Source organism: Saccostrea cucullata, unplaced genomic scaffold, assembly GCF_032062105.1.
Source record: "Saccostrea cucullata isolate Sc308-1 unplaced genomic scaffold, CSIRO_AGI_Scuc_v1 ctg8199, whole genome shotgun sequence".
Classification (NCBI taxonomy): Eukaryota; Metazoa; Mollusca; class Bivalvia; order Ostreida; family Ostreidae; genus Saccostrea; species Saccostrea cuccullata.
In genome coordinates this window covers 10,068-25,406 of record NW_026925421.1, presented here as the reverse complement: position 1 = coordinate 25,406, position 15,339 = coordinate 10,068, and the positions used below count along the sequence as shown (strand labels likewise).

The 15,339-nt window shown below is 35.3% G+C and overlaps 1 long non-coding RNA gene and 1 pseudogene across 1 annotated transcript; one reads left to right on the top strand and one right to left on the bottom strand.

Annotated features, from left to right (window-relative positions):
* Positions 1 to 326: 326 nt before the first annotated feature.
* LOC134268818 (serine/threonine-protein phosphatase 6 regulatory ankyrin repeat subunit B-like) lies at positions 327 to 13,468 on the bottom strand (annotated as a pseudogene).
* Positions 13,469 to 13,558: 90 nt separating this feature from the next.
* On the top strand, positions 13,559 to 14,921 carry LOC134268817 (uncharacterized). Its single transcript, XR_009992437.1, has 3 exons — positions 13,559 to 13,646; positions 14,597 to 14,721; positions 14,885 to 14,921. It is a non-coding gene; the product is annotated as an uncharacterized LOC134268817 (long non-coding RNA).
* The last annotated feature ends 418 nt before the right edge of the window (positions 14,922 to 15,339 follow it).

Here is a 15,339-nt window from a genome sequence, read left to right as displayed (position 1 = left end):
TGAAAGACCACAAAATGAGTTTATCTGCTAATTTGACAAGTTAGAAATCATCAAACTATATATAAACTTACTACAGCATTTTGTTTGTTAAATCCCACATAATAAGTTATTTACAGGTCACCGATCGCAATACACTTGTCAATATGACGACATTTCTTACAACGTGAAGTAGTTTTTATGCAGTGAGAGACAGATCAAGTAATATTTTCTGGACAAAATATGTTTATATGTCTAATTAAATAAGATATTATTTACAGATATTCTTTGGGAAAATAACTTGAATTTAATGTCTTCTTCACTGTTTTATTAATATATTTTCTGTACAATTAATTGATGTCAGCACTGTTGTTCACTAACAAATGTACCGTGCTACAATGTCCATTTTGACAAGCTATATAAAGAGGACTGGCTCCATTCCTCTTACATAAATTAATGTCGGCACCGTTCTTCAGTAAGAGTTGTACCGCGCCAGCATGTCCATTTTGACAAGCTATAAAAAGAGGACTCGCTCCATTCCTCTTACATAAATTAATGTCGGCACCGTTCTTCAGTAAGAGTTGTACCGTGCTAGCATGTCCATTTTGACAAGCTATAAAAAAAGGACTGGCTCCATTCCTCTTCATAATTAATGTCGGCACCGTTCTTCAGTAAGAGTTGTACCGTGCTATTATGTCCATTTTGACAAGCTATAAAAAGAGGACTGGCTCCATTCTTTTTACATAAATTTATGTCGGCACCGTTGTTTAGAAACAGTTGTATCGTGCTATTATGTCCATTTTGACAAGCTTTAAATAGAAGACTGAATCCATCGTTATCACACAAATTGATGTTGGCACGGTTGTTCAGTAACAGTTGCACTATTCTATCATGTCCATTTTGACAAGCTATCAACCGTGCTATCATGTCCATGTTGACAAGCTATATAAAGAGGACTTGCACCATTCTTGTCACATAAATTGATATCGGCACCGTTGTTCAGTAACAGTTGTACCGTGCTCTCATGTCCAGCTAGACACGCTACCCAAAGAGGACTAAATCCATCATTAGTGCATAAATTGATGTCTGCACCGCTGTTCAGTAAGAGTTGTACCGTGCTATCATGTCCATTATGACAAGCTATATGAAGAGAACTGTCTCCATCATTATCACATAAATTGATGTCGGCACCGTTGTTCAGTAAAAGTTGTACCGTGCTATCATTTCCATTTCGACAAGCTATATAAAGAGGACTGGCTCCATTCTTCTCAAATAAATTGATGTTAGCACCGTTGTTCAGTAAGAGTTGTACCGTGCTATCATGTCCATTTTGACAAGCTATATAAAGAGGACTTGCTACATTCTTGTTACATAAATTGATATCGGCACCGTTGTTCAGTAACAGTTGTACCGTGCTATCATGTCCATTTAGACACGCTGCCCAAAGAGGACTGAATCCATCATTAGTGCATAAATTGATATCGGCATCGGCGTTCAGTAACAGTTGTACCGTGCTATCATGTCCATTATAACAAGCTATATGAAGAGAACTTGCTCCATTCTTGTAACATAAATTGATATCGGCATCGGTGTTCAGTAACAATTGTACAGTGCTATCATGTCCATTTTGACAAGCTATATAAAGAGGACTGGCTCCATTCTTCTCACATAAATTAATGTCGGCGCCGTTGTTCAGTAACAGTTGTACCGTGCTATCATGTCCATTTTGACTAGCTACCCAAAAAGGACTGAATCCATCATTAGTGCATAAATTGATGTCTGCACCGCTGTTCAGTAAGAGTTGTACCGTGCTCTCATGTCCATTTAGACACGCTACCCAAAGAGGACTGAATCCATCATTAGTGCATAAATTGATGTCGGTACCATTGTTCAGTAACAGTTGTACCGTGCTATCATGTCCATTATGACAAGCTATATGAAGAGGACTGGCTCCATCATTATCACATAAATTGATGTCGGCACCGTTGTTCACTAACAGTTGTACCGTGCTATCATGTCCATTTTGACTAGCTATATAAAGAGGACTTGCACCATTCTTATCACATAAGTTGATATCGGCACCGTTGTTCAGTAACAGTTGTACCGTGCTCTCATGTCCATTTAGACACGCTACCCAAAGAGGACTGAATCCATCATTAGTGCATAAATTGATGTCTGCACCGCTGTTCAGTAAAAGTTGTACCGTACTATCATGTCCATTATGACAAGCTTTATGAAGAGAACTGTCTCCATCATTATCACATAAATTGATGGCGGCACCGTTGTTCAGTAACAGTTGTACCGTGCTATCATGTCCATTTTGACAAGCTATATAAAGAGGACTTGCTACATTCTTGTTACATAAATTGATGTCGGCACCGTTGTTCAGTAACAGTTGTACCGTGCTATCATGTCCATTTTGACAAGCTATATAAAGAGGACTGGCTCCATTCTTCTCAAATAAATTGATGTTAGCACCGTTGTTCAGTAAGAGTTGTACCGTGCTATCATGTCCATTTTGACAAGCTATATAAAGAGGACTTGCTACATTCTTGTTACATAAATTGATATCGGCACCGTTGTTCAGTAACAGTTGTACCGTGATATCATGTCCATTAAGACACGCTGCCCAAAGAGGACTGAATCCATCATTAGAGCATAAATTGATATCGGCATCGGCGTTCAGTAACAGTTGTACCGTGCTATCATGTCCATTATAACAAGCTATATAAAGAGGACTAGCTCCATTCTTTTCACATAAATTGATATCGGCACCGTTGTTCAGTAACAGTTGTACAGTGCTATCATGTCCATTTTGACAAGCTATATAAAGAGGACTGGGTACTTCATTATCACATAAATTGATGGCGGCACCGTTGTTCAGTAACAGTTGTACCGTGCTATCATGTCCATTTAGACAGGCTACCCAAAGAGGACTGAATCCATCATTAGTGCATAAATTGATGTCGGTACCATTGTTCAGTAACAGTTGTACCGTGCTATCAAGTCCATTATGACAAGCTATATGAAGAGGACTGGCTCCATCATTATCACATAAATTGATGTCGGCACCGTTGTTCAGTAACAGTTGCACCGTGCTATCATGTCCATTTTGACTAGCTATATAAAGAGGACTTGCACCATTCTTATCACATAAGTTGATATCGGCACCGTTGTTCAGTAAATTAATGCTCTCATGTCCATTTAGACACGCTACCCAAAGAGGACTGAATCCATCATTAGTGCATAAATTGATGTCAGTTAAAAGTTGTACCGTACTATCATGTCCATTATGACAAGCTATATAAAGAGAACTGTCTCCATCATTATCACATAAATTGATGGCATTATAACAGTTGTACCGTGCTATCATGTCCATTTTGACAAGCTATATAAAGAGGACTGTCGGCATAAATTGATTCGCACCGTTATTCAGTAACAGTTGTACCGTGCAATCATGTCCATTTTGATAAGCTACATGAAGGGGACTGACTCCATTCTTCGTACATAAATTGATTTCAGCACCGCTGTTCAGTAACAGTTGTACCGTGCTATCATGTCCATTTTGACAAGCTATATAAAGAGGACTGGCTCCATTTTTGTTACATAAATTGATGTCGGCACCATTGTTCAGTAACAGTTGTACCGTGCTATCATGTCCATTTTCACAAGCTATATAAAGAGGACTGGCTCCATTCTTCTCACATAAATTGATTTCGGAGCAGTTGATAAGTAACAATTGTACCGTGCTTTCATGTCCATTTTGACAAGCTATATAAAGAGGACTTGCTCCATTCTTGTTACATAAATTGATGTCGGCACCGTTGTTCAAAAACAGTTGTACCGTGCTATCATGTCCATTTGACAAGCTATATAAAGAGGACTGGCTCCATTCTTCTCACATAAATTGATGTTTGCACCGTTGTTCAGTAATAGTTGTACCGTGCTATCATGTCCTTTGTGACAAGCTATAAAAAGAGGACTCTCTCCATTCTTTGCACATAAATTGTGGACGGCACCGTTGTTCAGTAACAACTGTACCGTGCTATCAAGTCCATGGTTACAAGCTATGTAAAGAGGACTGGCTCCATTCTTCTGACATAAATTGATGTCGGCACCGTTGTCCAGTAATAGTTGTACCGTGCTATCACGTCCTCTATAACAAGCCATACAAAGAAGACTGTCTCTATTCTTAAAGCCGTTGTTTAAAGAGCAAGTGGTTCTATTGTTACGTTTTTCTCGAGTTTTTGTGTTGATTCCGGCCTCTTTGAAATGATTTTCATCATTTCCAGCAGCAAGTAATAACGGAGTCCACATGTCGTCAGTTGTTAACTTGTTTACGTCAGCACCAAGTCTTACTAACTCTTCAACCATTGAAAAATTATGAAAAACCGAAGCAACATGAATTGGTAAAAAGTCATCCCATATTTCCATCATTGCTGTTTTTTTATATTCTTCGCTGAGATAATTTAGTAGGTTTAAATCGCCATTCGCACATATTGCAGTAAATATAGGATGTTCTCTCAACTTTGTTTCAGGGACACTTTTTATAAAAAATAAAGAAATGTCAGAATGACAAAATACAATAAGTCCGACTAAAGGACATATTTCACTTTTAAAAGAATAAAGGAAATCAATTCTGGTGAAAAAAGATCTTTCAAATGATTTTTGGAATTCCGATCTGTCTTTTTCACATTTAATTTTTACAAGAAGCATTTCGAGCGAATCCACTTTTTCCTTAAAAGAATTGATCACACTCTCTTTCCTTATACATGGATTGAGTAAAACATCCACAAGGTGTTCTGTTTGCATGTCAATGATAAACCTGTCCACAAGATCACCAATGTACTCTTCAGGAAGGTAGACAGTGAAGGGATCGCGATCTTCCTCTTCTGTATCATCTTCTATCTTCACTCGACGTCTCAGAAAACCACTGTCTGCATACTGTATTGTCTCTTGTGGACAATCAACACCAAACACCAGAGTCGTTATCTCCATTATAAAATCGTGAAGGAATTGGAAAGCATTTCCGACACGTTTGACATAAGACCCTTTCAGTTCCTGTAGAATACTACGAATGACTGAAATATGTGTGTTTTCTTGTATCTCACACATTCCTAAAATGGTCTTAAATTTCATTAAAGAAATATCATTTTTTACAATAGTATCGATTTTCAAATTGTTTTTAAAAGCTACTATCAAGATAAGTGAGCAAAATCTTTTCTTGTCTGTTTTTTTCCAAATTTCTATTTCCTTTTTAATAAATCTGTACGGATTTCTAAAGAATTCAACCCCCTTTTCTTCGTAATTCGCCTCCCTCGAAAAAAGCTTGCAAAGCAATGGGAAGTATGCTTCTGTTTTGGTTATTTCTGTAACAACCTCTTCGGATAAATGCAGATTCTGTGAATACTGATTAAAGATAGCTTTTTTCTCTTGAACAGTCAGTCCATTTTCTTTGTTGTCAATTTCTACAGCAGTGGATTCGTCCAATAAGTTACCCTTGACTCTTTTGTCATAAAAAACGCATCTTCTACATGATATCAATAGTTTATTTTTCTTCAAGCAAATCTCCAGCGTTTTGTTTAAACTTATCCATGAATGATATAAAATTTCATCTAAGGACTCCTTACCTAAAGGATCATTGAATACAAATAATATACGATTTTCTGAGACTCTGGTTGAACAGATCTTTTTAATTTCTTCCACCTTGTCCACCGGTATGACATTCCATCCCTGCTCTCTGAGAATTAGTGCAATATGCTGAATTATTGCAGATTTTCCTGACCCAGAGTTTCCAACCACTGTAATAAGGTTATGACTTTTAAGCTTTTCTTGAACCACTTCACTTGCTCTTGTTGGAATGAATGCAATATCGTCTTCTCGCCAATAGTCGAGAATTTCTTTTACCAGGGTATTTTCTGTAAAAGATATGTCATTTTAAAATAAAAAAGTGTAAAAATCAAAAAATGGGATATTGTTAAATAAAAAATCAACAATGTTTGTAAATATTTACAATTTTCAAATAAAATTGTTCATTTCATTTCAATATAGTCTTCAATCATATTGTTGCCTTGTTAATTGCAATATACGAGGGTTGATCCAAAAGTTCGTGGATTTTTTTCATATTTTATTCATTATTAGATTGAATAGGTTGAAAGTTACAAATGAAAATATAGACAATTCATGAATATTATAAATTTAAAAAACAGTTTAAATATCTTTTAATAGTAACTCTATGACAGTTGCCATAGAAACGGTTGTTTGGTAATGCGGGGGAGACATTTACACATTCATTTTCATTTTAATTCTTAATACGTGAAATGAGACTGAAATCGGCCTGTGTGGTATAGAAAACGAAAATTTTGTCATTATTACGATTGCTTGGTCTTTTATAAACTTTTGTGTGAAAGTTTTACTGATTTTACTGTATATTTAGTTTATTAATTGATTATTTATTGTTCATATTCAAAAAATACGGATCACTCTACCTTAAACGTGTATATAATAGACAAAGACTTGAGGAAAATGCATTTAGTCTGTATTTGTTTTTCGGTGGCATGAGAAATATAAGAAAATAAAACTGCCATGGACGTTGATTAAAGGTGTGGTGACTTTTTGGAGACTGTTTTAGGTGCAGAACCCCTTTAAATAATTCAAAGCATTAATGGACGTTGTAGGCTGCATTACAGTTCTTCACATAGCTATACTGAAATTGGATCATCATTGGAACATCATATGGAAAAATGGGTTGTAAATTGAAATATGAGTGAAAAATGAAGATAAGTTGGTGCAAGAGGATAACCAGGCTTTTTTGAGAGAAAAAAATAAAGAAAAGACAGCTTTTTGTAGAGTTACGAATTCAAATTGGACATTAGGGCGAGTTGCATCTATTTAATGTGACGTGACATATCTAACTTGACGTTACGTCGAAGTCTCCCCCGGGTTTCACAACTATCCATTTTTAGACAGCTCGTGTGACCTCATTGAAAATGGGAAAGTAGTAAAATTTTCCGATATTGTTGCATTATGACTCTATATTATAAATATGCCTGTGGTTTGCTTTCATCAAATCGCGATAAAATTTTAGCAAAGAAATTCCACGAACTTTTGGATCAACCCTCGTATATCTACTATTGAAAGTATGTTATAAAAAGTATGACGAAATATAAACGAAGGTATGTAAAAAAAAGTTAATTAAGCCTACTGTTTATACTCGCTGATCAGTCGATTTTTTTAGCTTAAAATTTAGTTGAAAACCAAAAGAACACAACGGACGTAAACATGAGTATATACGGTAATAAAATATATCCGAATGGAAAAAAATTTTTATGTCATAATATAGAAAAAAATTGAGTATTGGAGAGTATATGGTAATCATCTAAATAAGTACATAATCAAATATTATTCATTGCAAGAGCTATTTTTTTTTTAGATTATTCCGTAGTTTCAAGATTTTTTTACAAAGACACAGATGCAGGACCAACATGTTGTTAACTTTGCACTTTGAATCTCTATTGATTGATATAGATTGATAATTGTATTGTGTATATCCATTGTTTTTAGTTAAATATCTCTGAAGGTATGTCATGACATTCTGTAAGGAGTCTGAACAAGAGGCCCAGGGGCCCCAGCGCTCACCTGAGCACATCAGGCTTGAATTTACCCCCCCCCCTTCCAGGCCTTCATCATTTGAACAAACTAGAATCTACTCTAACCTGAGGATGATTCCATATCAAATACCCCGGGTATCACTAATCATAGCTTTGAAGTACTTCTGGAGAAGAAGATTTTAAAAGATTTTTCCTATATATTCCTATGTAAAATTTAGGTCGGCCATTTTGGCCCCATCCTTGCCCCGGAGGTCATGATTTGAATAAACTTGAATCTACACTACCTAAGGATGATTCCACATGAGTTTCATCTTTCCTGGCCCAGTGGTTCTGGAGAAGATTTTTTAAAGATTTTTTCTATATATTCCTATGTAAAACTTGGGTCGGCCATTTTGGCTCCGCCCTTGCCCCGGGGGTCATGATGATGAGGCTGCAGTGGTGTGTAAATGACTGTGTGTTATACTTTGCATTTAAAAACAGTCTTATTTTAATTTTTGATGAAAAAAAAATCCCAGGCAGTTATCATTTTTTAATATTATTGATATCTGTAAAATAATTCAGAATATGATTTGAAAATAACTATGAGATTATCAACTTTAAATTTATGTGTTGAAAATACCTATCCCTGTTCAATTAAAGAATTAAAATTAATTACTCATCAAGTCAGTTTTCATCTTTTTATTTCTTTGCAGACAGAACAGATGTCTGACTTTAATGTAGAGTCCCCCCCCCCCCCTGTTTTCACGATCGGAAAGTTGTATCAATTTTCTTTTCACAAACAGGAAAGATGTCTCTTGTTAAAAAGGTAATCTTCAAATATTGAATAATTACTGATAGGTAATTCAGTTTCCTAATGTTCTCGGACATCTGTACAAATCATATAATTATATACCCCTGTTTAAGATTTCCGGTTTCATTTGCTTATACGGGAGTTCCGCTATTGAACAGTACAGTGTTCAATATATAAACTTGTACTATGCCTTGTTAATTTTGTCACTTGAAACATTATATCTAAATGAATGGTTGGTTCATCGATTACGCAGGGTGCAGAAGTACCCAATGTCTGTAAGTCCGAGACTAATATAAATAATTATCAGACTAGTAGTAAAAATTCATATATACTAGCAAATATAGTAATCTTACTGAAAATATTTATATTTACTAGGTCAGCGGTAAGACTTCTAGTAGCAGTAGCACCACTCTCAAATATTTCTCTTTTTTCTCTCGCTCCCTCTTTCTTTCTCTCTTAGAAATACAAACAGTATTGACACTTTATAAATACATGACAAGTGCTCCGTTTATTCACATCAAGGAGGTAATATCACTATTTAGTTTTTAAACTTAATCTTAAAGTATTTTTTAATCATGATTGAATTTTAACAAAAATATTACATGTTTCATACCTTCCATTTTTCCCCTGTAGCTTTCGGTGAATTGGAATTAATTTAATTTTATGTGCTGAAATTAAATTTAATCTCACTGAAGTAGTTAGGTGTAGGGGGTGTTATGATGTTAACATAATAATAAGGTAGAAGGAGGAATTGTCTGTCTAGTAAAATATTTTATGAAGTAGTAAAAATTGGAAGTCATTCAGTTTGTCGAACCAGTGCTCACAAATATTTATTTGAACCCTCTAGCATACATGCAAAAGTCCATCCACCATGCACACACGTTACATGAAAAAAAATATATCTTTAGTTTGCCGATACTTGAATATGATTTATAAAAATGTGTAAGTTTTTTTTTATGATGCAAATTTCTTTGTCCATTTGATCAATTTATACCTGTAGTCATTATTTATTTGATTCAGGTTTCATTAACATTTTTCCTTTTCATAAGATTGAGATTATTCGCCAACTGTAGGTGCCCACTATCTTCCGTGTCGAGTTACTATTCATCTCTCTCTCTCTCTCTCTCTCTCTCTCTCCAAAAAATCAATATCGACCCAGACAGTTTAAAATAAAGTTAAACTCCGGCTGGTTTTTTTACTGTCATAATACTGCTGCACATAAATTGTGTTTGATTTTTTAATTATTACTAATTACAGATAAAAAGTTAAGGAAATATACTATGAACTATTTTTTATGTGATTTGATAATCAAACGAAGTCCTCACTCCACTGTCCCACACACTAACACGACTTAAAACTAAAAAAGGGGGAACCAGTAATGTTTTAAAAGAATTTGGATGTAATGTACCCCTTCTTTCCATGACAATTCTGCAACTTGTTAACTTGTTAACTTTTTCGGTGGTATTTTCAGCTACTAGAGAGTATGAAATGCTCTCTAGTAGTTTGAAAACTGCCTTTCTTGAACGTTTTCAAACGTCAAAAACGAATTTTGATATCCACATATCAAATATAAAACAAAATTTAGAAAAATCAATTGAAGACTATTTTGGCTCGAGTGACGCGTTTAACGACTGAATGTTACATACCCATGCATTTACTAATGGGAATGGCTATTCCAGGGGTTGAAACCATCTATTCGAACAATAGTCATTCCGCAAATCCCGGACACACTAGAAAAACTCCGAAAAAGTGCATTGATGGCGGAGCAAACTGTCAAATATTCGGAACCCGCAAATGTGTCATTTTTGGTTTCCATTCAAGAGTTAGAAGACAGGTTGATCAAAAAATTAAGCACACAGTTAGAAGCAACAGCAGCAGCCATTACGCATCCTAGGCGTTATCCAAATTCATTTCAAACAGCTCAAAATTTTGATCATAGATTCAATGGACAAAAAAGATATTTCAAAAATTCGGGACAAAATCACAATACTTTTCAAAATTATGCAAACAATCTGAAAAATCAAAAATGCCAAGGTTGTGGAGGGTAACTGTATGTCACGACAGCAACGCAGGTACGATAAGGCTTCCCAGAGAATATTGTAGTGTACTCTCCGCATGAACTTCTGTGAACTACAAACGTATGACGTCATAATTGAAAATGACGTCAAGTCGCTGCATACTTGAGCTGTAATAATGGGGAGAGTGTCAAAAACTTTACACCTCATTTCAATCTGCATATAAAATTGCAGATTGCTTGTTAAAAATAAATATAATTTTTTCAAAAGTTTAATATATCCGAATAATTAAGATAGCTTTGCTTCATTACTCTTGTATAAGAGTCAGCGTGTTCAAACTACGTACGGAAATATACGTTTGACAATTACCCTTTTTTACACGCGTAAACAGAGACAGAATTCATAATATGTGTATAAAAGAGCCTGGCGCAAGTTGTAAAGGAGGATTTATCTAATATCTTTTGTGGAATATGTAAGAAGAGTTTCCCCTCTAACTGAATCCTGCTTGGAAAAAATGAATGATGGCTTTGTTTTAAAACAAATGAAGATATTCAGAGGAAAATACCCTCAGATTTGTCGGTAAGTTAAAGTTAATATGAAATGAATTGTTCCAAAGAAAAGGTTTAAAATTTCCCAAGCACTTATCGGTTTCACAAGGATGCACTGAGTTATTTATGTGACAAAAAGACAATAAAAATTGTGTTAACAGCCTGCGCCGAAGCGATTTATGAGGAACATTTCCAAAAAGAAGAAATGACCGTCACGTGATCAAGAAGGTCATGTGACATCGCAACAAATATGTTTATAAGTAGCTTAGAGGATTCTCTATATGAATTTGGCGTACTGAAGTACGAAACTTACAAATAAAACTCAAAATCAACTTTGCAATGCAGTGTTACGTTATAAATACATTTTCAGCTCCGGAAGCCTTAATGGTACTGCGAATGCCGCGCAAATGGGAAACAATGTTTAAAGTGCAAAAGAAGTGGAATCATTTTGCGAGTGTGTGTAGATCTGCAATGCGAGCTAACATCCCACAATAGGGGTGCGCGCCTATCCCTGGATTTTCCAAGGATGGGCACAGAGATAAGAAATCTGTAACCTTGGGTTTAACGGTGGCTTTACAATCCCGGAGTACAATTGACATTGGGATTGGGCTTCGTAAAACCAAGTCATTGGTAGACACGGGGTCTTAAATCACTCTCATCAGCCATTCTTTCTTTAAATCAACAGAATTTAAAGACCATAAACTTTTAAAGCCAGACTATGATGTCATTAAAGGAGTTAGCAATAATACTCTTCCAATTCTTGGCAAAATCATTCTTCCCTTTGAAATTGACCACAAAATTTTTTGGAACCCAGTTCATGTGGTGAAAGGCTTGAATCAAACAGTTATCATTGGTGTCGATTTTATGGAAATGCATAATGTGTCTCTGCCATTCTCTTATACAGAGTTGTCGTTCCCGCTTCTCTCCCACATACACCTCTGTCAACGCTTGTCATACAAGATTCTTGAAAAAAGTGTTTTTGGTTAAAAGTTGTATTTATAATTGTGTGTAATTATATTTCTTATTGGAAAACATTATTTATTTTAATTTGTTACATCTTAAAATATTTTTTTTCATTAAGATTTTAATTTTTGCTCCGCAAAATAGTTCCCTAAAATCTTTGAAAATAAGTCGTTCTGAGTGGTTATGGATTTAAAATAAATAATGAATTATCATCTTTATCAATATTTACAATAATTAATTATCATTTAAATTTCGAATATTCTCTATTTAAAATTTGTACAAGAATCTTGTACAACGAGCGTTGACAGAGGTGTTGTGAGCGTAGCGGAAGACAACTCTGGATAGAGAATGGTGTCTCTGCGTTAAAAATCTTAAACAATTGAAATTGCTGACTCAAACAATTCTATTCCAATAGAAATAAAATGTCATTTTGCAAAAACTGCTAAAAAGATTGTTGATCCCCATGCATGAAATGATCATCCCAGTCAAAATTTCTAAATTACAACAGCATCAAAATGTGTATTTAGAACCCTGTGAAAATCTTGCCACTAAAGAGTTACTTGCTGCAAAAATGATAGCGTGTGTTAAAAATCAACGCGGTATGTTTAAAGTTTGCAATCCTACGGCGGACGAAATAACACTCAGTAATAATACAATTGTTGTCACAGTAGACTGTGTCCACAATGATGAGATAATACCATTTAAATCCCTGCAAAGTACTCAAATAAATGCAACAAGTGTCGAGTTAAAACCGCACAGTAAACAAAGATCTCCAATCACCTTTGATTTGACAAATTCTGAATTAAATGATACTCAAAAATCGGAATTGCACATGTTTTAAAAGAACTACAGAGATGTTTTTGCTACTGATTTATCTGAATTGGGAAAAACTGTTGGGATATGCTCTCACAAATAGAAACTTATGACGCGCCACCAATCCGCATGCCTTTTTATCGCCAACCCCCTCATTTACAAAATGAAATTGATCGACAAGTTCAAGAATTATTAGAAAATGACATTGTTGAAGAATCAAATAGTGAATATCATTCCCCTGTTGTTTTGGTAAAAAAAAGATGGAAAATATAGGTTTTGTGTACATTATCGCAAACTAAACAAAATTACGAAACCTTTCTCCCTTCCTTTACCCAGACTTGAATGTGCCTTTGACACTATTGCAGAGGCAGAATCTCAAATTTTCTCTACTTTTGATCTGCATTCTATGTTTTAGCAATTACAAAAGGATCCGGAAACAAAACACAAAGCAGCGTATATCACTCAAAATGGGGTTTATGAATGGAAAAGACTTGGTATGGGACTGAAAAAACAGTTGGGCAGAAAAAATAGCAAATTCCTTAATTTTCAGACTTGATTAAAAAAAAATGTGATAATGTGCTAAACTGAGCCTCATACTCTTGATAAGGAGTATCTTTCCTAACAAAATAGCTTAGCAAATGTAATTTATCAAGAAGATAAGCTGGATTATTTTGTGCATTATACCGCCTTTGAGAATCCTGGAAATCCCCTACTTTCACTTTCATTTTCAGAGGTTCCTGCAGACAGACGCATTTTGCCGGGAAACCGAATTGACATCCGCACCTCGTGATTTTAACCAAGAAAAGACAACTTGATGTGCTTTGATTTGAGGGGTCACTCACTGCTGAACGAAAATTAGGGACATCACTATGAGACCAAACGTTAACATTGTCGCCTATGGGAAAACAATTAGTGGACTGTACCCATATTAGTAAGTGTCAAAAAATTCATGTTTGTTCAATTTAAGCTTATATAATGAAATTCCTGAAACGTACCGTGTATGTATTGTATTTTATATCACTTCCTGTTATTGTAAGATGAAGATGGATGCTTTTATTAGGAAATATTCCAAAAAATTATTTGAAAATAGCTCAGTTTCTATGAATGGAGAGTGTCGGTTATGGCATGAGAGAGGTTGTAAGTTGTATGGTCAAATAAGAGTTAAGTTACCAAATGGTGAATGGCACACTTATACACCTGCTAAATTATCACTTATACTTAAACTAAAGCAAATCCATCCCCACTCTTTAGAATGCTCTAGATTATGTCACAATCCCCTGTGCATTAATCCTTCCCACCTCATGCTTGAACCCCATGCTATTAACATGCAACGTATTAACTGCTTGGGTGAAGGTTTGTGCAGACATCACTCTGCTTATCCTGACTGCATGATTCAGCTTCATTTGACTGGTATGTATGCAATAACAAATTAAGAACATCAAAATGTTGATGAATTTTTTTCTTGCAATTTTTTTTTAAAGATTTTTTTTTTGGGGGGGGGGTGCCTCCACTTCCTCCACCAACTCCTCACCTTTTTATTTTAAACACACTTTAAATTTACACATACACCTTTTTTTTTATTTTGTACACATTTTAATTTTTATTTAAACTCATACATGGTACACTTTTTTTTTTAATTACCAGTAACTACAACCAGGTTGCTCGGGATCGGTATTCACTAATTTCTTAACCCTTGTACACAGTGATGGCGGCACTTTTGTCTAAGTTGAAACTTTTTGTAATCATTTTTCATTGAACCATTCTTTTTTGTTTTTAACAAATTGTTTTGCTATTCGATGGCGAGCCATGGCTCGCTTTTTTCTGGTTTATTGACTTTTTATGCTGTTTATAGTACTCGGAGTTTGTTTTCATTTTCTTCAGTGCACTGAGTGACTGGGATTTTTTACCGAGAGGAGCACCGACAGCAGCCAGTGTTTTACATATCGCCATATCTACACCATTGTTCGACCTTAATATGGCTGATAGGGCTCGGGATTTTGCATTTCGTGAGTATGTTTTATTTTTTGGTAGACTTAGAGAGATAGTCCTGTTTACTGACTCACACTTGTTTGTTGTCGAATTTAACTTCATTTCGTTTAATGCAGAAACTGACAACTTCATTTCAAGCAGTGATTCAAGGATTAACTTGTCTTTTGTGCTACATTTCAGTGCACCAGATTTTAAACCGTGCGCGCGGAGTCCGACAAATACCTGTACCACCAACTCGTTTTTGCCACCCCCACAAAGAGTTAAGCTCCACCTACATGAGTCACTACAACTTCCTGTGTAACACTTCAGAACCTTGTCAGCGATTCTCGGTAAGGAGTTTGACATTTGTTTTAGGTCACCATTGTACTTTTTGAAGAGAGCTTTTAAAATACCACTGCACCTTTCTTTGATGTCATTCGACAACATTTTTTGTAGCTCTGCTTTTTGAACTTTAGTGTTTGCGGGGAACATTTCATCACTAAAATTTGCTTTTAAACCATGCCTGAATTGGCTTTGACCCCTATCAAACTCTGTGGCGAGTCGACTTGTTCTCCATAGGGAATAAGTAAAGTCTTGTATGTTTTTTCGAGCCCCACGGCACTTGTTGCATCACCATCGGTGGTTACGTTTTGTAC